Raw genomic sequence first — 21,365 nt, 5'->3', positions numbered from 1 at the left:
TTTCAGTTCTCCATTGTGCTGGTTAATAATAATTAAAACTCTCATTGCAGAATCCCTCACCCAGTGTTTGTGCCAAGACTTTCATTGCAATAGTCCTGATTAGGTGGCAGCCATTGAAGGAGATGAAAATGACAGCTTTGGAGCAGTATCGTCATGGAGCATGATGACTCTTGACAGCAGGAGACACATTCACCTCCTGAAGGCTATGGAGCACCTGTGCCTGAACAACAGACAAGGTACCAAATAACCCTATTTTCCCTCCTAATCAGGGTAAGCAGGAGAACTGCCAAGGCCGCACAGGAAGGGTGAGCAAGGGTGAGAAGGGATCATAGGCAAGAGAGACTCCACCATCATGGCAGTTCTTCACTGATGCCACTGTCTGCTGGTTGCCAGCCAAGTCCCAAACTGTGCCCTGTGCTTTTATTATGTGCTTCCATAATAAAATCATTTTATTATATGCTTCCATAATAAAATCAGAGGAAGATTTGGGTGTGTTTCCCACAGTGTGGGTGATGAGGAATTCGCCTCTTGCAGGAAAGCATGGGATATTGCTTCTACAACTTCTCACCTATCTGCTCTCCATTACTTGTTAGCTTCCATACCCTTTGCTCTCTCCAGCCATCCCTCCTGCCCCCCAAAGGTTACTCTAGACAGGTTGGCTTGGCACAGGGCAGCCATGACAAATCTTTAATCTGTAATGATGGATGGGACTCCGTTGCCCAGTCCTTCTGGAAAGAGATTTTAATGTGGATTAAAATAAAAGAGGTTTGATAGATGCTGGAAATGTCTCCCTTTGGCTGTTAAGAAAAAAATCTGAATGCCTGTAATATTTCTGCCGAGAATTACAATAATTGGTATTTAAATAGTATTCTGAGCAGAGCTGCAATTGCCTCAGAAAGCCAACCCCAGGAGCAAGATCTCTTGTCTTCAAGAGCTCAGCCAGGCTTGGGAACTTAAAAAGAAACTCGAATTATTGGGAATTTAAAACATGCCCTTGCTTTGGCTTGAATGCAACATCAAAGCAGGAGCCTGTGTGTTCCTGAAAAAATGCTTCTTTCCCTCCCAGCTGCTAAATGCTGTTTCTCTGCTGAGTTTATTAGCACCACTATCCCCGCATCATCTCCATCCACAAACGCCTTTTCAGTGTGCTCACAGGAAGGAGTGAATTTTGCCCTCTTAGAGGGAGAATTACAGACAATCCAAATAACTAGTGCCAGGAGCTAGAGAAAGCTGATGGTGTGATAGCACTGTTTCCCTTTGGAAACACTAGGCGCATTGATGCTCTGTATTGAGAGGGCCTCTTGAATCAAAGGATATGTTAAATCCATCACCTAACTTGTGATCACACTGGATTCCATTGCCATGGTGCTCTTGTATTCAAGAGCCACTGGCCAAATTGAATCTCACTTCCCCAGGACCCAGTGGTTTCAGGTGGAAATTCTGTTCTCCACTAGCTCCTGCTCTCCTCTGGACTTCAGTGCTCAGGAAAGCCACTGCACTCCTGTGATCTCTACCCAAGAAAGGCTGAATCACTGGTTCATAGTAAGTTGCACAAAACTCATTTTATAATGACAGGGTTTCTTTGAGGCAAGCTCTGCTATCTTTGTACATGTAAGATACTACTGCTCTTTCCTGCTCCTTGCCAAATCCAACATCTTTTATTTGCTTGCCATCCCATGTAGTACTTGAGCCTCTGCAAATCAAACCTCTTAGAGTACTGCTATTTCCACAGTTGGCCTTTTCTCTATAATCATTCAGCTTTCCTAGCATGCATTTGTGACCCCAACAGATGGCTCCACTAATGGACACACACTGGTGCCAAATGCTATCAAAAAGCTCTGCTTCAGGTAAGCTGGGAGCTCTGGTGGTGTTATTTTTAAGTTTCAGACCAGCCCAGTTCACTGGCCTGACACAGAATGGTTTTCATTTCTTTCTACCAAAGCCTCCATTACTTGTACAGCATTTGAGAATTAACAGGACTAGGTAGGTCTGTGAGTGTGACACAACACGTGGCAGTGTGACACAGCCAAACTAGTGTGGATGAACCAGTACAGCACAACTGAGAGCTTCCACACTCTGCCCAAATGCTGGACCAGCGCTGCTGTATAACTTCTGGTAGCAGAGCTAGGACGTGTGTGTGTGCAGCAGTGGATGTGGTATATAAACATAGCTGACATTTCTAATGTCAGCAATAACTAGTGTGAAATGTCTCCTTTTGCTCTGAAATTGTTAGGAGTTTCATGTGCCAGCAGCAGCTCTAGTCCCCAGCTGAGATTAGAAGTCCATTAAGTGCTTGAAATTGTGGGAATGCATAGTATGAGGATGTGCACTCCTGACCAGCTCTTTATTGCTGATTGCCTGTCTAATCCAGTTAATCTTGTTCCACTCAGGTTTCCATCCACGCATAGGTACCCACCTATACAGACAGAGATCTCTCCAGCAAGGTGCTGCTCAGGGTGGTAGGTGCTTGGGCTACAATCTTCAGATTGTATTTACATCCTCTGATTTTCAAGAGCTTTTTAAGGTGAGAGGGAAAGTGCTTAACCTCATAGAGGTGCTACTAGCTGAATTTATAGATTAAGCCTAGGCATTGCAACTTAAAATCATTATTAATCCAAATGGGAAATAATTCTACTAAAGGCAGTGGAAATTACCAAGTCAGGGAAGCAGTTAGTTGTCTAACATTTCCTCTCTAAGGAAATAAAGAAATAGACCATTGTTCTCCTGTGACATCTGTTGCTTTTTTCCCCCCAGTGTAATTCTAGTGATTTCTGCAGGGTTATTTCTGGGAGTGAAAAAGTGGAAGTGCTCTGTTCATCTTGAAGTGGCTTGTATAAACTCAGACTTGAGTCAAGTGAACACACACAGGGGGAAAAATGAATTGAGTCAGATAAATCGTCCTGAAGAGGAAATGTCAATGAAGAGGTTTGTGAAAGTAGGAGCACAATGGAGATACTTCAGTTTCTATCTGAGCAGTAAATCAACCGCAGCCAGTGATTGCCAATGGCGAGATAAGTTAGTTACTGCTTATTGAAGGTTAAAGAGAAACCCTTTCTGGAAGTGTTCAGCATCTCAAGTGGAGGTGGGATTGTGATGAGAGAATGGCAACCAGTCTGTGCTTAAAATTATGAATAGATCTCTCCTCAGATCTTAGAGGTGGGTTGGGTTGATCCACACCTGACTGAGATCCCTCATTCACACTTAGGGATAATGTATTTGCATGTTAATGAGATTCCCAATTCTGGTTCTTAATAACTAAAAATACTAACAAATGAGATCAGAAGTCCCATGAATACATGTCTTGCAAAGCTTTTCAGTTTTTACGTTTTTGGTAATCCTCAGGGTGCTGAGTCTCTGAAGCTACAGTAACATCCCATGCTCCAGTGGTTGTGGGCTCTTATTAACTCAGATGTCTCCCATCTTCTGTGTAGACTACCTTTGACACCAGGATATGAAGCAAACAAAGGCAGAAGCCCCACTGCCACCAGCCACACTGTTTTTTGCTGAGTGCATTGCACAGCCCCAGAGCCATAAGCCATGACCATAAGAAGCTTCAGATGCTGTCAGAGCAGCAGGGATCATTACAACCAAATAGAGCCACACACAAAGGTGGAAAGATCCTCTTAGCACTCATTAATTGTAATTTTCAGGATTAATGCAAAAGATTTGGCAGCTTGACAGAAGAGAGTTTTACCACTGATAATTCACTGTGCCTGGCTGGAGCTGAGGGAAGGGTCAGTGCCTTCCCAGATCCCTCCAGCCACAGGTAAAGAGAAGGGCAGAAGTAACTAGACAGGGAACAGGTATATAAAGCACCTGACAGGTCAGAAGATGTATTTTACACAAGGCAGTGTAAATATTCATGTGATTTATTACAGTAGCAGACTTCCATTGATGACCATATTGAGTTGAGGGTTATTCAGAAGGTGAGGGGATCAATACAGCAGGTGGGAGCCAAAGCCTCTGAAAGCAACTGAAGTAGAAGTGTATTTTGCAGTGCATCACTTCTTTGTGAAGTCTTTTAGCTGCCCCTTAAACCTCATAGTGAACTTCACCATATAAATATGTATGTATAACAAGTATGTAGAGGTTAGTGATGTAGCAGTGGACATCCTTCCAAAGGCCTGGGCCGAGGCTGTGCAGTGAGCTTGACTTCTGACAGGCTGTTTGTCAGTTTAATTTCTGTTAGGGAATCCTTCACTTCCCGTGCAGATTATTCCCATGGCTGATTGTTCATATTGTGAAATACTTTCCTCCTGAGTCCAGTCAGAATCTTCCCAGGGATAATGTGCCCAGCGCTGCTTGTCTTTTCCATGTGACTCCTTGCAGAAAGGGAGTCTCCATCTTCTTTGTAGCCACCCTTAAAATACCAGAACATGGTGACAAGGTATCCCCCAAGCTTTCTTTTCCCAAGGGTGAACAGACACAGCTCTCACAGCCTTTCCTCATGTGACTTCTCAGTCCTTGGATCATCTTTGTGGCCCTTCTCTGGACCCTCTCCAGCCTGTCCACATGTTTTTTGCATGGCAGGGACCAAACCTGGACACAGAATTCCAGGGGTGGATAAACCAGGTTGTTCTGCAGTGCATCAGGAACTTCTCACCACTGTCTAACCGCTGTTGATCTTGTGTGTTTCTAAGTATTGGTTTTTACTCACTATCACTTTCTATTACATTTCTTCCTTCAGAATAAAAATAACTCAAATATCCCTAATCTTTTTAGCATGGAATTTTAAGATTTTAATGGGCTTGTTTTAATTTGCACATTTTCTTGTTAATAACGAAATCAGTTTAATGAGAGTTAAACCAAAAAGCCTGTAATGGTAATTCAAAACATAAAACTCTAGTGCATTTCTGTAAGAATTCCCTGTTAATATTCTTAAGGCTTTTTAATGGACACTTTAAGTAGGCATTGGTATTAGCAGAAACATCACACAAATTAAAATTAGGCTCTTGGTGACTATTTTAAAATGAATATTCACAGACTTTTCGGCATGAAATTAAATCTAGTTACGTTTGATGCTGCTGCTATGTTTTAAGGAAGCATACTGAAGAAAAGATAGTGTTGCCTGTGAACTTATTGCTGATAGTTAATTTAATTTATTGCAACCCATTGAATGTAACAATCAGATTTTATATAGCATAGCCCAGGAGCCTGTGTCAGGCTTTAAATCTAGGGAGATGGAGCCTGAGCCAATAGTTAAATGATGGAATTAGGAATGAGGACTTCCAGCTCTCGCTGGGATTCTCATTTCGCTTGGATAGATTATAAACCTGCCATGCTTGCTCTGCTTGTGATGCTCAGGAATGGGAAATCTGCCTTTCAGGGCGAGTGGGAAACTGTGTTCTTCCTTCACAAATCCTTGCTGGTCTTTGATGAATTCTTTCCCTATTCTCCTTTTCTTCTTCTGAATATACAGAGCTAAACTCAGCATTATAAAATCCAGATTACTGTCCCCAGGTAGCATGGCAACAAAACATGCACCTAAATTTAAACACATACAAATCCATTGAAAGTCTACAGGTTTGAAGCATATGGTGTAAATTAAGCAAAAGGTAAATCCTGAAGCGATAGCTTTAGGAACACACTTTTGGGCTGAGCTGATGAAGTGATAAGGAAACATCCATACCTACCCTAAGAAGATGCTTTTGTGACCCGCTTTGTGTTGGTATCATTGTGGGACAGTCAGATTCAAAATCTGCCCTAGTTTTTCTGGTTTATTCTTACAACAACACCTTGTGCCTGCCTCTAGGTTCCTGGAATCAAACGATGCTTTCCATGATATATCTTAAAACAAAAAGCAGAGTGTCATCTTCCTGCTGATGAACACCACAAGGACCTGTCATTCCTCTGATGTAATACAGCGTGAGAATGGTTACCCTTCAAAATCCATCACTGGGGGAATGGCATTTTGAGTTATATGGTGCCAGGATGGCAAGTATTTGAGCCATTCACAAATGGAGACAATACAGGGTCAAAGCACACACTTAGTTTTCACGTGGGCAGCTGGACTGTCTGAAGTGATAAAAATTGGGTTAAAGTCATTGTCATTTAGAGGGCAGTGATGAAGTGATGCTGGATTCAAGCACTTCAGTGGTCTGGGTTCCTAATTCCCATTCACAGAAGTCACCATCAGATGCTGGTGGTTGAGGACAGCACAGGATGTGTGTGCAGCTCCACGGTGCTGTAAGACAAGTCTGCTGGAGGATCAAACCCAAGATGAAGGCAGTTGAGTCCCTGTACAGATCCCATTGCCTGTTTTACCTACTGTTATGCTTAGGAGCCTGCTGCTTGCACATCTCCCTTGCCTATGCATGAAGAATGTGCTGTCTGTGCTACACATTCCCAATATTATTCAAAAACAAATGGTGAATGTACTTGCTCTGTAAGGCCTTAACTTCAAAAATGCTGTATCCCCTGTCTCCCCCCAGTGCTGTGAGCGGGCTCACTGGTGCCAGTAACACTGCCTGTAACAGCAGCAGTATTCAGTGCTTAAATATTTGCAGGCTCACTGTCTGAATTGGCATTCTTTGCCAAAACTATCTGGGCTCCATGAAAAACTCATGGAATAAACATGCAAATGCAGGGCCAGCTTTTCAGCTAGGATGAGTTAGTGTGGTTCTGTGGCAGCTAAATTGAGGATCTGCTCCTCTTTGGTGTCTGCATTAGATATGCAAGGAAAAGGAACAATGCCAGCAACTGTGTACACAGTGCCATGATGAATTGGCGCGTCTTCTGATTTATTGTTTTGATTTTGCTGTTTGCTGCTGCTGGGAAATTATGCAAATTCTTCTTGTACAGGAAAAGAATACTGATAATTAAGAAATGTACAGCTTAGATTTAAGATAATCTCATAAATCCACACTGGTGTCCTCACAGAGCAGCACATTAATAGCTCTGGTAACTGCTGTCTGACAACCAGGACTACTCAGCCCTCCAAGAGGTCACTAGGCACATTTCTCACTGAACACTGTAGGTGGGAATGAGGTACTTGCATGAGGAGAACAAGCAAGCAGAAAAAGAGGGCAGGACTACAAGGCAGAAGGACCTGGCTGCCTTTGAGGTCAAGTTCTGCAGGTGTAGTTAAACAGCCTGGTCCATTTAGGGGAAGAGAAAGAGGAGGTTAAGCACCTTTGGTAATGTGACGGCTCAGAGCGGAGATGTCACTTTGTTGTCTTAGTGGGGGACAGGCACTGACTGGCAGGAATGGCAAGCAAACCTTCTCTGCAGGTAACCTCCTTAAAGGTCGGAAAAGATCACAGCCTTTAGAGGTTATTCCATTTCTAGCTATGGCTCAGGCGTACTGCCATAAATTACAATCATTTCGGGAAGGTTTTGGCTGTGCAGTGACGGTGTCTATGTCCTGGGGGTGCGAGACAGAGAACTTGGCTGTATTTTAGGCCATCTTCCACTCTTGTGCAAGTGATGCACAGGTCTGCTTCAGAGGGGCAGGTGTCAGCCCAGATGGACAATACCACTAGGAGAAAAGTGCTTCTCTGTCCAGAGGGCTCCTCAGCTGGAGCTCTCGCTGCAGTATTCCACATGTGTGGAAAGTTCCTCAGCCTTTCCCACACTGGTTGTTAAATTGAGCTTGTGGTCCACAGGGAACCATGGATAGTACAGACCTCAACTTTAAAACAAGTTGATTGAGTCTCGAAGCTGTTACTGTGATTTCCAGGTATTGCAATTTCTATCCAAGGGGGGGGGAAAATCATAAATCATTTGTTATGTGGAGTAAAAGAAAGGAGTTTTACTGATCAGGCTTCAGGACCAGCATTCTGAGGGCTTATGATTGAGGTCGGGTGGCCAGTGAAATTCCTCCTCCATGCACTGTGCTGCCGAAAGAGCCCAGCCATGCTGGTCTGCAGGTCTTTTGAAAACCCAGCTGTTAATGCCAGTTGAAAATCTAGCCCTAGTTATGGAAATGGAGTAGGTCAAAGCTTAGGCCTAGATATAATGAGCACAAGGGTAAGAAGGGTAGGTTATTTTCAACTACAGCAGACAGCCTTGTCTGCATAGTCTCCATACAATTGAAATCTGCAAGAATCTCAACCAGGGAGTCACATTAGCAGAATGAATATTAACCTGGGAACCTCCACAAAAAAACTTTACCTTGACTTTCTGCTATATAGATATATATATATATATTTGACTTGATACAGTACTGTCACTGAGCAATTTAATTCTCTTCTGGGCACAATTGTCAACCTGGTTTCCAGAAGGGACACATGCCGCAGGATTTATTTTATTCCATTTAAGTAACTATGACCAGTTGTCATAAATTGAGGAGCTGAAATTGCCCGTTCCCTAAGGCTCTCTAACAAATGAGATCAGAAGTCCCATGAATACATGTCTTGCAAAGCTTTTCAGTTCAATTACATATACCCATGTGCAACTGGTAACACCACACTCAGTTCAAATAGTATCTTTGCAGGTGTGAAAGACTGCAAATTGAAGTCTACTTCACATCAGTATCCAACATGTTACTGGAAAGATTAAAAGGAATATTTTCAAGGGACAAAGGATGAACAATTAATGAGCCCTGGAGTGACTCTGAAACAGGTAGCAAAGAAAAACAACTGTAAAAGGAGAAACCTTCAGAAGTGAGCAGTTTGGTGCCAAGTTTCAGAGGAGATTAGTGGAGAGTTTCAGTAGATCCATTAGTGTTTGCAAAGTACTTGCGGAGTGGATCAATGAGCATCATAGAAACTCCCAGGTGGAAGTGAATTAAAAGCTTTTGCTTTTGCTTTTTTTACAGTGGGAAGCAAATAAAGCAGAGCTCACACACTGGCTGATGAGACTAAGGCAAGGCATTGTATGGACATCTGCTCAAGTGAGTGCTGTCTGTCCCTCCCTGAGTTAGGGCAAGGTCAGTTGGAAGAATATGTGGCCATGATAAAACATTGTGATGACAGCCAGCAGAGGACAAACCCTTGTTTTCTAAGTGACTTTAAGTCCATCTAGTTTGAGCTTTGGGTTTTTTGATTTTAGATTCTGAGCATTTGGTGGGGGCTGGCTACTTGTACATGGGCAATAAGCTCTGGAACTTGGTTTTAGTGGGAGCAATAAGAAGGTACTAAAATCCTGAGAGCCACCTTAAAAAGGCAGTGCCAGATCTCCAGATGATTACGGCAGCACAGCACCACTGAAGCTTCCCAAGTGCTATTGATTTACACCAGTTGAACATCTGGTCCATATGCTTTGTATTATTAAATACTTCTGCGATTATTATGTGAACAATTAAGATTCATGGAAATGAAAAAGCAGGCTATGAATTGTGCCTTCACTGCAGTGCAGGAGGAGGAGTTGCTCAGGGAATGTGCTGCCTTTTACTGTAGCTCTGCAGTTTGTCTCTATTTTTCTAGAAGCCAGAAAGTCAATGGGACCTCAGGAGATTTTACAGGCTATCTTTCTGCAGGGAAGGGTCAGCTTCAGCCCTGTCATATTTCATAGAATCCCAGATTGGTTTCAGTTGGAAAGGACCTTAAAACTCATCCAGTTCCAACTCCATGCCACAGGCAGGGACACCTTCCGTTAGACCAGATTGCTCCAAGCTCCATCCAACCTGGCCTTGTACACATATTTGCTCCATATGTTCTTAAAACTCCAACATGTGGGACACCACAGCATATCCCAGCACTCAAGTACTGGTGCTGGGGTACTGCAAGAATCTTTTCCTCCATCCAACTTACCTCTCTCCCTGGCTGCTCCTGAGCTCTCCAACCTCTTGTCCTGTCCACCACTGCCCTAGAGAAGGGCACAGTCCATTCCGTCCATTCCCTTGGCTAGCAGCCCTTCTTTGTATGCAAAGCTTGTTATTTTGTTTGTCTCTTCTGTGAAATGTAATGTTGTAATGTTCAGTCTGGTCCATCATGTTGGAATTCGGTGCTGAGAAAGTCCAGACAAGCCCAAGTAAATGTTAACACTGCAAATTCTTTATTATTGTTTTTTCCTTAGGCCTGATTTCTCTTTCATGGTTTCCTGCTGAAGTACAGAAGTACACCCAGCTATAAGAGAAAAAGATCCATCTTTCAGCATCAGGAGATTAAAGGACTAGAGTGAGATAACATTGTGCAAACCTGAAACGATTTGAAAATCCCTTTCCTGCTATTTCTGGAAAAAAGTCAATGGCAGGGCAAGATTATCTTCATTAATAGTGTGAGAATGAGTGTTGGCTGCAAGTTTTGTTTAACCTGAAAAGCAGCATTCAGCAGCTGCGTTTCCACAGCTAAAATAATATCCAGAGGATCCAAAAATCTTTGCCACACAGAAAATCATCCTCTGGTTGTGTGTAATGGAGCTCAGCAGCGTAATGTGCAGGAGAGAAGGATAACCTTTGAACATCTCCTCAATCCTCTGGGACTGGCGCGTTGCTGATTAACAGATGCTTGGTGACTTGAAGTTCCCAAAGTTAAAGCTTTGCCTGCATTGCACAAGTCACTGGTTTTATTGAGGGCTTGGGAGAGACATTTTTTGGCTTTTATCCCACTTTTCAGTTGTGGAATGATGTGACTGCTCTGAAGTGAATGCAACTGTTCTTCAGAGACAAAGTGGAAGCAGCGTTGTGGGAACTGCTCTGCAGGGCCTGACCTGCAGCATCCTGCCACTGATGGGGGCCATGGGCACCTTCTTCAGGAGGTGTTTTGGAGGCTCACCTCAGCATGAGCTGACATGTCCTTTGAAAACACCTCACTCCCTGTAGATACTCTGCATGTCTGGAGAGGAGGGCTGTTAGTTGGGGTTTTGTTTTTACTGTTTGCATCCAGGCTTCAGTTTCTGCACAGAGCTATGGAGGAGCTACTACAAACCCTGCCTCCTCTGCAGCCTCATGTCAAGTGAGGCAAGAAGGGCATTGCTTTTGAAATAAGAGGTCTCTGTGTTTGAAAAGCATCCTGGCCAAGCAGCTCCAGTGTAGCACCGTGGTGGTAAGCTGACTGTAGCCTAAGCTGATTGCAGCCAAGTCTGTATTGCCCACCCACCAGCTGCTATTCTTCAATTCCCTGACCAATATAAACCCTCATCAGGCCATGGACTCAGTGCAAACATCAGTTGCTTTGTCCTTGTTAAAATTTAGAGTAGTATTAGCTCAAGTAGAAAACGCACATTTCTATGCTAAAGACATGGCTGCAGGTAGCTCAACCAAAGTAATGTGGTTGAGTGGTAACATTAGAGAAAGGACCCAGAAACTTCTGGGGTCACCCTTCACAAGGATTGAGACCTTCTTGTGAGGCCATACAGGGTTTCTTTTTCCCATTGACTTTTGTGCTTTTGGATTAGGCAGGTTCTTCCAGAGGACTGTCATTTACACGTCTTGAAGTCAGGCAGCTGTTACCTCTTCTCCTCCTGAACCCATCCAACACTTGGTCAATCACCGCAGCTCTGCCACAGGAGCTGTGTGCAGGAAGAAGGTCTAATTAACAACATCTACACTGCAAGAGTTTGCTGTTTTCAGGGCACTTCGCCACCTGCCAAGCTGTGCTGGTGTTAGCAGTGCACGGCGACAGGAGGTTTAGAACAAGTGCTGGCAAAAACCCAGCTGCTGTCCCTGAACAAAATGCTGCCAGCTCCCGAAAGACTTGTGTGACAGGCTGAGCCCTGTAGCTGTCAGTTCTTCCTGCCCTTTGAGGGTCTGCTTATTACATTTGAATACTTCACCTCTTAGGTGGTTCTTCTAGCAAAGTGTTCCCTGTATAAGGAAGAAATAAGGGTCTTACCACAGCTGCCTTTAATTCTTTATATAAATAGGATAACTTTGACTTCTGTTGTTGTTCTAATGGTAATAATCTGCATTTGATTTACATTTTGTACAGTATAAGAGGTATATCTTCAAAGAGAGCTGTGTTCTCAGTCTACCCCAGCAAGGTGAACAGATGGAGGATGTTGCCTTTACAAAGTCCAGTGATGAGGCAGCAGAGAGGTGAAAGTGTTCAAAAATAAGCAGAGTTAGGGCAGACACCCAGCCTTCCCTTTCCCTTTCCTTTTCTATTATCTCTTTCCCTTTTCCCCTTTCCCCTTTTACTTTCCCTTCCCTTTTTCATCACTCACACTCAAATCAGTGACATTTCATATACAAAGGGCAAATAAACACACGAGAATTATTTGGAGATGGAAGTTCAGAGAGGTGTGGAGAAGGATGGATTTGGTGAGTGAAGGTTTTGTGATGAGACTCACTGGCTGGGGTTGCTCGGCAGAATTATACTTCATTACTGATGCTTCACAGCCTTGATTTTCATATTTATTTGTGACTCTTCTTTTTCAAACCATGGGCTTTTTGACACGAGAGTCATGCTGTGTAAAGCACTATTGATTAGAGTTTCTAATTTCATGCCAGTACAGCATGACCACTGGGGAATGAAATGTGTTTTACTTTCTCCACCATGGCTGTGCCAGCAGTGCCTGGGGCACAGCCATCGCACAGCCTGTCAGCAGCAGGCATTTGCAGCTAAAGATCTTTGCTCTTGGAGCCAAAAGGCAAGTTTGCCCAAGGTCTAAGCCTCAGCTCAGTCTGTTGGTCCTGGAATTAGAACAGATCAGAGATCAGTGGCAAAGTGTATTTAGAGGCCAGAGGTTTCCAGAAGGATGGCTGACTTGGGCACTTTCCATTTTTCACTTAGGCTTGCAAAAGGCCATTTGTTTCCCTTACCTTAGGAATGGTTGCCGTTTGCTGTAATACCTGCTGTCTTTCCACCATGTCTGTTTTGGTGCTCAAAAAAGTGAAGGAAGTCACTAAAGATGTAGGAAAATCCCAGATGGCATCTTCTTTGACTGTCTAACGTATGCATAACCCCCGTTACGTACAAGCTGCAAGAATGAACTGATTGCAAACCTGAGGAAGATGTGTCCTAGCCTTATTATAAATAGCTTTTTCCTCTCACATTCTGGATTTTGACCCTTCTGGAGTTTCCCAAGGAGAGAGTTCATAGTGAGACAGGGAGTTGGTGCATTAATAACACTTCACCCCATTGGGGCTGCCTATGGGCACCTTCCCCTTCCCTTGTCCTTCAGTTATCCCCCAAACCCGTTGGGTTCTTTGGTCCCAGGTTGTCCCAGAACAACCTCTAAGCAGATTCTTTTAAGCTCTTTCCAAAAAATCACCACCTTTTTTCCCCCGTGTAACAAAGGCTTGTGCTATCCTGAGGTAGAGACACCAGCAAGAGGAAGTCAGCCTAAGTCTGCAGCTGAGCTTGTCTGTAATGAGTTTCCCTCACGGTATAACTAACGTGGCTTGTCTTACACTCTGGTTTTACCTCTTAACAGTAGATACACACTCACTGTCCTGAACTAATGAAGCTTTCCAGCAGTGAAGACAGGCTCTAGCAGAGCAGCTATAGACATGTGAACCCCTTACAAATAGCCAGATGAGAGACAAGTGAATGCTTGAAATCTGACAAAGGGAACCAGCCGAGAAAGTTCTCTGACTTCTGCTTTATTCCAGGAGCTCCTGACACCCGCTGGCTGCTGATGAATTAGTGCTGCGCAGCTGGAGCTACTCAAGGGCTGCAGATGCAAATCCCAGAGCTTCTCCCACGTGTACTTGAGCACTGGAGGTAACGTGGCCAGTTTGGGGATTCCCCTGCAAAAAGACATTAATGAACTTGGGTGAAGCTGAGAAAAACTGGGTTTTTTTTGAGGAGGCAGAGGGGGAACCTTGTTGCTGTCTGTGACACTTCACAGGAGGGTGTGCAGAAGGCAGAGCCAGACTGTCCTTGGAGATGCACAATGACAGGACAAGAGGCAACAGGCACAAATTGCAGCATGGGAAATTCTGATAAGATACGATGTTTACCCTGAGGACGGTCAGATGCCAGGTGAGGGGCCCAGAGAGGCTGTTGGATCTACAGTCTTGGAGATGCTCAAAATTCAGCTGGACAAGGCAGCCCAGTATGTTGGCTCTGCTTAGTCTGGAGGTCATAGTTTAAGTGTGGTTGGTGTGACCGGTGTGTGACACTGGGGCTCACACTGCTCATTTCAGTCTGTAGTGATGCATTAGGCTCAAGCTTTCCAAGCAGGAATCCTGTCCAGCCCTAGCTAAATCTGCCAGGTCAGTCCACTTACTTCTGAATAACTTTGGTCTCCTTCAGCGCTGCAGGATGCATCTTGCTGGCACTGGCAGTTACAAGTGCAGCCCTTCAAACAGGAATCAGGAGTGGGACATGAGGTAAGGTCTCTACCAAAAAGCTGTTCCCAAAGCCAGAAGGAAAGAAGAGACCACTGCCAACCTCTGTGAATCACCTGCTTCCAATGGCAGCTCCACCCTGGGGAACAGGTTGGTGATGTCTCTTGATTTCACTGTGGGTTGTGGTGAGATAAAACTTAAACAGGGGAAGTTTAGATTGAATATAAGGAAGAAATGCTTTACTGTAAGGGTGGTGAGGCACTGGAATGGATTGCCCAAGGAAGTTGTGAATACTCCATCTCCCTGGCAGTGTTCAAGGCCAGGCTGGACAAAGCCTTGGGTGACAGTTTAGTGTGAGCTGTCCCTGCCCATGGCAGAACTAGATGATCTTAAGGTCCTTTCCAACCCTAACTATTCTATGATTTTATGATTCTGTGAGATCTTCTGGCCTCCTCACATGCACTAGGTGATTAGCCAGCACCCCTCCAGGCACAGGGCATGGCAATGGGGAATGGGTGTCAGGCAGCCAGGCTGGGTAGGTCACTGTAGTGCCATGCTAGTCATCCTGTTTTGTTTCAGGAAGGTGCCCCAACTGGCAGCTGTATTCTAAAATCTTGGCTCCAAACAAGGGTCTGTCTCTGTCTCCTGCACAGCTTTGGCTTTGCCTATCACCTGCACACATCAGATTAGTGCTGCTAGAGATAACGGTGAGAGATGGTCCATCTCCTGCCACTGCCTGGTGTCAGGCTTCCTCTCCAGCAACCTGCAATGCAGCCAGGAAACGCTGGGAGGGGAGTGCTTGGCCTTTCCCCAGTGCTCAGCTTTCAGTGTAACACAATCCCAGTGAACTCTGCACCTACCTGCTGCCTGCGGAGCCCTGTGGGCTTTTGCCAGCTTGCTGTCATTTATATACATTTCTAAATATCACAGAAGTATTGCTGGGAGAGGGAAATGTGGAATGAATGACATGGAGCTGCAAGCAGCAAAAGGAAAAAGGTAGTTCAGAGTTTGATTGTAGTAACTGTGCCAATATCCCCTGAGCAGCAAAGCCTCCTGCAGGCATTGTGCCTTTTCCAGGAGATGAAATGAACTTCTTCAGGTTTAGCCCTAAGTAAATGGTGGTCCAGCTCATAAAACAGCCTGGAGTGCAGAACTGTTTGCAGACTTTATTTGTCTTGAACCTTGGGCTTTGTGAGATCAGAGGCAATTTTATTACCCAGCTTTGTGCAATGTCATTCCAGAAGTGATCACAAATGCCATGTGAATGTTTACCATAATAAGGAAATACACTACAGCCCTAAAGGATGGTAGCATCTAATATAGTTCTCGAGCAGCTGAGGGCCATTTCAAAGGCCCTTCCTTGCTTCTTTTTACTGTGATTTCTACCTTCTTAGCTAGAGCTAAATGAGGGAACATACCCAAACCCTGGTGTTCCCTGACTCCCTCCACTGCAAGCTGGATCATAGAATCCCCTAGACTGGAAAAGACCTTTAAGGTCCTCAAATCTGACCTTTACCCCAAGACTGCCAAGTCCAGCACTAAACCATGTCACTGGTGCCTCAGGAGGCTCCCTGCAGCTGGACACAGGGCAAAGCCAAAGGGGCAGGACTGAGCCTTCCCTCCCTGGTAAGGGGTATTGGTTTTGGGGAGCAGTTGAACACCATGAATTAGAGCCACATCTGCACAGTGGAGGGGGAGCAGCAGTAGTGCACAGCCAGCCTGGACTGCAGGTAAATGGAGCTTGGTCAGCTTCCAGTATTGGAATTTACCCTTTTATTTGCCAAGGAAGATACAAGCAATTTGTCTTTAGGATCCTATAAAGGCATCTGCAGGAGTATCATATAGTCTGCTAATGCTACAGAGAACCTCTTAAAAACTTAATTGCCTGTGTCACCAAATGAGAAGAGAAGAGTCCCTGGAAGGTTCCTGTGTTTTGAGAACACACAGTCAGTTCTAAATACTTTCAAATGGTACATGCTTCTTTACTCCTGCTGACAATAAGAGTAATTGCTGAGCACTGGATAAAGGAGATTGTCTGAAACATTGCAGCATTATTTTCTTGTTCCATGCTTTTTCACAGTGCAGAAAGACAGCACCATTCTTGGGCTGTGACCAAACAAAAGGAGAGGTTTTCTTCTCATGCCAAGAGGCAGGCAAGACATGGAGATCTCAATAACAAAGTGACACTTTCAGTTTGAGAACATTTCAGCTCCCTTCCCCTGTTCTCTTTGCCCCTTTCCTCACCAGCTCTTCACAATCCTCAGACATTTCAGGGATAGCTAAAAGGCAGGTAAGCAAAGCCAGACGATCACAATTAAAGCTGTGTTTTGGTATGATCCGAGAGTCCTGGAGGCACCAGGGCTGCATGGTCCTTGCACCACATCCAGGCACAGTGAGGCAGGGTACAGCCCCTGGGTGGAAGGACCAGCATTGAATGATGTGAATGAAGCCCCAGAGCAACTGGGGCACTGAAGTCCAGGTCTCACTGCCACCAGAACACACAGCCTTTCAAAACGAGAAAAAGCATTCAAAAACCTATGCTTTAGACGAAAATGAGCTTCATCAAGCACAGCTTACACAGAAGAAAGGTCCTTGAGAAACTGTTGCTGGAGTCACAGTAGTTTTGGCTGAGCAATGCCTTTCAGTTTTGGCACCCTGCATACATGATACATGCAGCCTTGGTTCCTGCTACAAGTCTGCTGACCACAAGGATGACAGATAGGGATGCTTCTTCCCATCATTTACTCACTGCACTGACTCACCAACATCCCTATTAATTCTGAGGAACAGGAGACCTCGAGCATTTCAGTTTGGTCACTCACCTGTTGCTTTCATTTTGGCCATCATGTTTAGCATAGAGGATTCTGGTCAGAACTAATATAGGTGTCTGCTGTCATTGTGTTTGTCCATTAAGGATGTGTTTCGCTCTCTGCATTCTCCTGTGAGATCCATGATGCAGCAGAGTATGTTGCAAAGCAATATCTACTGTAACATGATGTGACATCTGAAACCTCAAAGGAAACACCAGCTTATGCTGACTGTACTGTTGGTATGCTTCCTTTGCACCTGCTCTGAAAGCAGGAAAAAAAACTGGTGTGATCTATTGCTATAGCAATATTTTCTTTTAAATTTAAGCATTGACTGGTTTTTATTTTGTGGGCAAGCAGATATGCAAAGCAGAGCAGATGTCTCGGACTTCAAGAGACGAGGGAACATTTCTCCTTGGTCCTTAGATGAAATGGACTGGGCTTTGCTCCAGAAAACAGGAACAATTAATCCATCACTGAACATGAACTTAAATGAGCTAATATTGGGTATTTTAGTCCTGATGTATGTGCTAAATGAAGTGATCATTCAGGGCATAAAAGTAATGGCTTTGGGAAAATGTAAAACGCAGTGGCTGAGGCACATGGGGCTGAAGTGGCACCCAGCTGAAGGGCTATTGCTGCTGTGCCAGAGCAGCAGGAAGACAAGGGCATCAGGCTGAGCCGCACGAGCCTATGCTGAGTGTCCTCTGAGCACAGGATGAGTAAATGCTGCTTAGCTGAGACAGTCTGCAGAGCAGTTTCAGTGAGGCCCGCAGCTTCAGTGGCTTTGTGCTGAAGATGCATCTGCATTGCCCTTTACATGCCAGGGTGAATCCGTCCTCAGAGTATCTGCCATCCTGGATGCTCTGCTCTGCAGGTACCACTAACCACAATTACACCCTTAAGCAAGAGACAGCAATTGATATTTTATCATTGAGTTTTTTTTGCTGTAACTTTTGTACCCACCTGGAGTGAGAAAACCATTACAAGTTTCATCCAATTACCTTACGTGCAGTTGGACACAATCTCTTTTCAGGGGAGCAAGGGGCAGTCCGTTATCAGCTCAAGGCACCATCATTCATTAAGACATCATTTGCCTCTCACCAGCAGAGCCAAAGCAGCAAATCTGTAGGATGTCATAATAAGGTGTGTTAATGAAAGATAGGCAGAACAGGATTAACAAAGGGGTCCTCTCCACATTATACCTTCCTCTTACTACTTTGCTCAGTTCCCATCTTCTATGATCTCCTGAGGAAACGTTTCAAAGGGGTGCGTGGAAGTGAGGCCCACAAATCCAATTAATTGCTGATGTGGTTTGTGTCTGGAATCACCGTGCACCACTTAAAAAAAAAGAAGCCTGAGTGCAGCAGGTTATAAAAAGGAAAATATTGGGTATAGAGTGCTCTAAATAAGCCTCTTATCCATCCCTGGCTGTTGTTCTTGCCCTGGGCTAGGAAAATCTTGGATAACTAGTTCAGCTCCTTTGCTCTCGTGGTCTTGTTTGTCACATAAAGCCACCTCTGCCCTTCTGAACCAGTCCGGATAGGATCTTATGTTTGCTGGAATTACTTGGTTGATGTGCTGGAGGCTAAGTGGGAGAAGGAGCCCACTTATTCCTTGGGTCACAGCTCCTTGGTCTCAGGCAGGCAGGGCTCACTGGCTGCTCACAGAGGTCATCCTTCCTGCAGCAAGCACTGCGGAAACAGTGGCACACATCCTTGTTCCCTTCTCCCCCACAAGCCCATGTTAGCCATCATAAGCAACAGCTCGAGATGCTGAGGTTGTGGTTAGCTTGGGATGGAATTAAAGGGATTCAATCAAGTGTCTTCACGATGCAGTGCTTCTTGGACTGGTTGTCTGAGGGCTGTACATTACATTTTGTCCATCTACAGAGCAGAGCTTTCTTGACCTTCATCATTGGACTACATGTGTGGACAGCCCAAAAATTCACCTAAGCATACAGAGAAGATGCTTCAGTTTGCAGTGTATATACAACTACACCTCCCCATCTTGGCAGCAGGCAGGGCAACTCTGCAGCCCTGCATGCTTTGTTAACAGGCAGAAACCCTTGTGGTAATGGGCTTAAACATACACAGGAATAACATGAATTGACATCTTTTGCAAATTATTAGTAATGCAGGTTTCTTCTGTGTCTTGTGTGTGGATAGTACATAAATATATACATTAAATTTAGCCTGTTCCTTGCAATTTCTTCTTTCCAGAGAGTAGCCATTGGCACTGGGGACCCAAAATACAACTGAGAATCAGCCAGTCCAATAACTCACCTACACAATCTACACAATACATCCCTGGAGGGAATAAAGCTGGCGCCTGAACGCATGGGGGAATCTTATTTCTATCTATCTTCTGTACTGTTATGGCTTTTATCCAATTATCTGACTTTTTACCTCCTATAATGTGTTTTTCTTCCCAGCAAGCCTAGAAGAAGCACTACACCCAATTGCCCAAAAGGGAATTGCTGTGGAGATGGATGGAATGACATGACTAAGGTCACCCAAGGCCTGTGTCAGAGAAAGGAGCTGAACCTGGGGCTCTCCCAGCAGGACTGAGGATTGCAGTATAGGCTCTGGATGTAATTCAAGGATTTCATGGTTGAGAAAGGGCTCACTGCAAGTCTTGCCCTACCTCTGAAGCCAATGAGAACAGCAGGTCAGCAGAATACATATTCTAATGTTTCCCTTCCCAGTGCATCTGTGCAGCTTACTGGGAAGGGCATGGCATGCCCACAGCTGGACCAGATGTGCAGTTGGTTCCTTCATTTGCTTTTTTGATTCCTGCTCTCATGTGGGTTCATTATCAATTCAGCCCTGCAAAATTGACTTTTTACTACTCCCAGAATGATTTTTCCATTTCTAGAGCAGGTCAGACTGTCATAGTCTGTACATGAATTAGGGAGATGACACAGGACTGAAGCAGGGTGGCATGGCCACAGCACTGCCACCAGCACAACACCAACCACAGCAACTTTAAGGGTGTTTCCAAGGAGTAGTTCAGGATGCATGAACCATGTTATCATAAAGAAACTCCTCTAGAAAATCCAAACCAGAGCTTGGGCCAAAAGCATAGGAGAGGATCTTCTATCTAACACTGTTAGGAGAAAATCTCTTTGGCCAAAATGTCTCTAGCTATTTTTCTGCACTCCAGTAAGCCTGCCTGCTGTCTCCATCCTGGAGATGACTTCATTTTGCTATATTTGTCAGCCCAAGGTTCTCTGTGCCTCAGAAACAATTGTGCTGCTGTTGGAAAATGTGTATTATCACAGTTGCCTTTTTTCCACTGCAGAGTAATTAATCGATACTTCTTATGGAGGGCAGTCAATTCTCATTACACTGGGCTTCCACAGAGCTGTTTGGTTGGGGTTTTATCACAGAAGTAGAATATCCAGGAGACACTTTATGCTCAGGCTGAGGTCTCTGCTTCACACTCTTGCACACTTTGGGCAGCACAGCAAATACCACAGTGCGGGCAGCAGCCACACTTGAACTCTCTGCCAGTGTAATGAAGTTTTTCCTTGCGGAAAATCGCAGATTGGTCTGGGTTGGAAAAGACGTTAAAATCATCCAGCTCCAACCCCTGCCACGGGCGGGGACACCTTCCACTGGAGCAGCTGCTCCAAGCCCCTGTGTCCAACCTGGCCTTGAACACTGCCAGGGATGGGGCAGCCACAGCTTCTCTGGGCACCCTGTGCCAGCGCCTCAGCAACCTCACAGGGAACAGCTTCTGCCTAAGAGCTCAGCTCAGTCTCCCCTCTGGCAGGTTCAAGCTATTCCCCTTGGCCTGTCCCTACAGTCCCTGATGAAGTGTTATTCTCTAGAATCCTTGTAGGCCCCCTTCCGACACTGGAAGCCGCTCTGAGGTCTTCACGCAGCTTCTCTTCTCCAGGCTGATCAGCCCCAGTGTTCTCAACCTGCCTTCATATGGGAGGTACTGCAGCCCCTGATCATCCTCATGGCCTCCTCTGGACTTGCTCCAACAGCTCCATGTCCTTCTTTTGTTGAGGACACCAGACCTGTATGCAGTACTGCAAGTGGGGTCTCATGAGAGCAGAGTAGAGGAGCAGTCATCTCCTTTGACCTGTTGGCCATGCTAGGTAGAGTTTACTCCTATAAATATATACTCACTCTTAATATGGTGACCTAAGGGGAAGGGAGGTGCTCGCTGCTGCCTGCACGATTGCAGCACATGAGAACCAAACACTGAGTAGCACCAACAAAACTGTTTGATTCTTCCATTAAGCCTGTGAGTTCCTTCCTGACTCCATGGATTGGAGTGTACAATACAGCACTGGAAGTCATTATTATTACAAAGAATCACTAATTCAATAACGCCACTATCTTGCATGAATAACATCCGTACAATATTAATGCATTTCCCCTCATATTCATTGCAGAACACAAAGGCTGTTAACAGAACACACTGAG

The 21,365-nt window shown here is 44.9% G+C and overlaps 1 long non-coding RNA gene across 1 annotated transcript; it reads left to right on the top strand.

The window, feature by feature from the left end:
* Positions 1-1,419: 1,419 nt before the first annotated feature.
* On the top strand, positions 1,420-20,498 carry LOC115947331 (uncharacterized). The gene is made up of 4 exons (XR_004081272.2): positions 1,420-1,542; positions 13,436-13,547; positions 14,082-14,266; positions 19,358-20,498. It is a non-coding gene; the product is annotated as an uncharacterized lncRNA (long non-coding RNA).
* The last annotated feature ends 867 nt before the right edge of the window (positions 20,499-21,365 follow it).

This window comes from Melopsittacus undulatus, chromosome 13 (assembly GCF_012275295.1).
Source record: "Melopsittacus undulatus isolate bMelUnd1 chromosome 13, bMelUnd1.mat.Z, whole genome shotgun sequence".
NCBI classification, from domain to species: Eukaryota; Metazoa; Chordata; class Aves; order Psittaciformes; family Psittaculidae; genus Melopsittacus; species Melopsittacus undulatus.
This window is presented reverse-complemented; position numbering and strand designations above follow the sequence as displayed.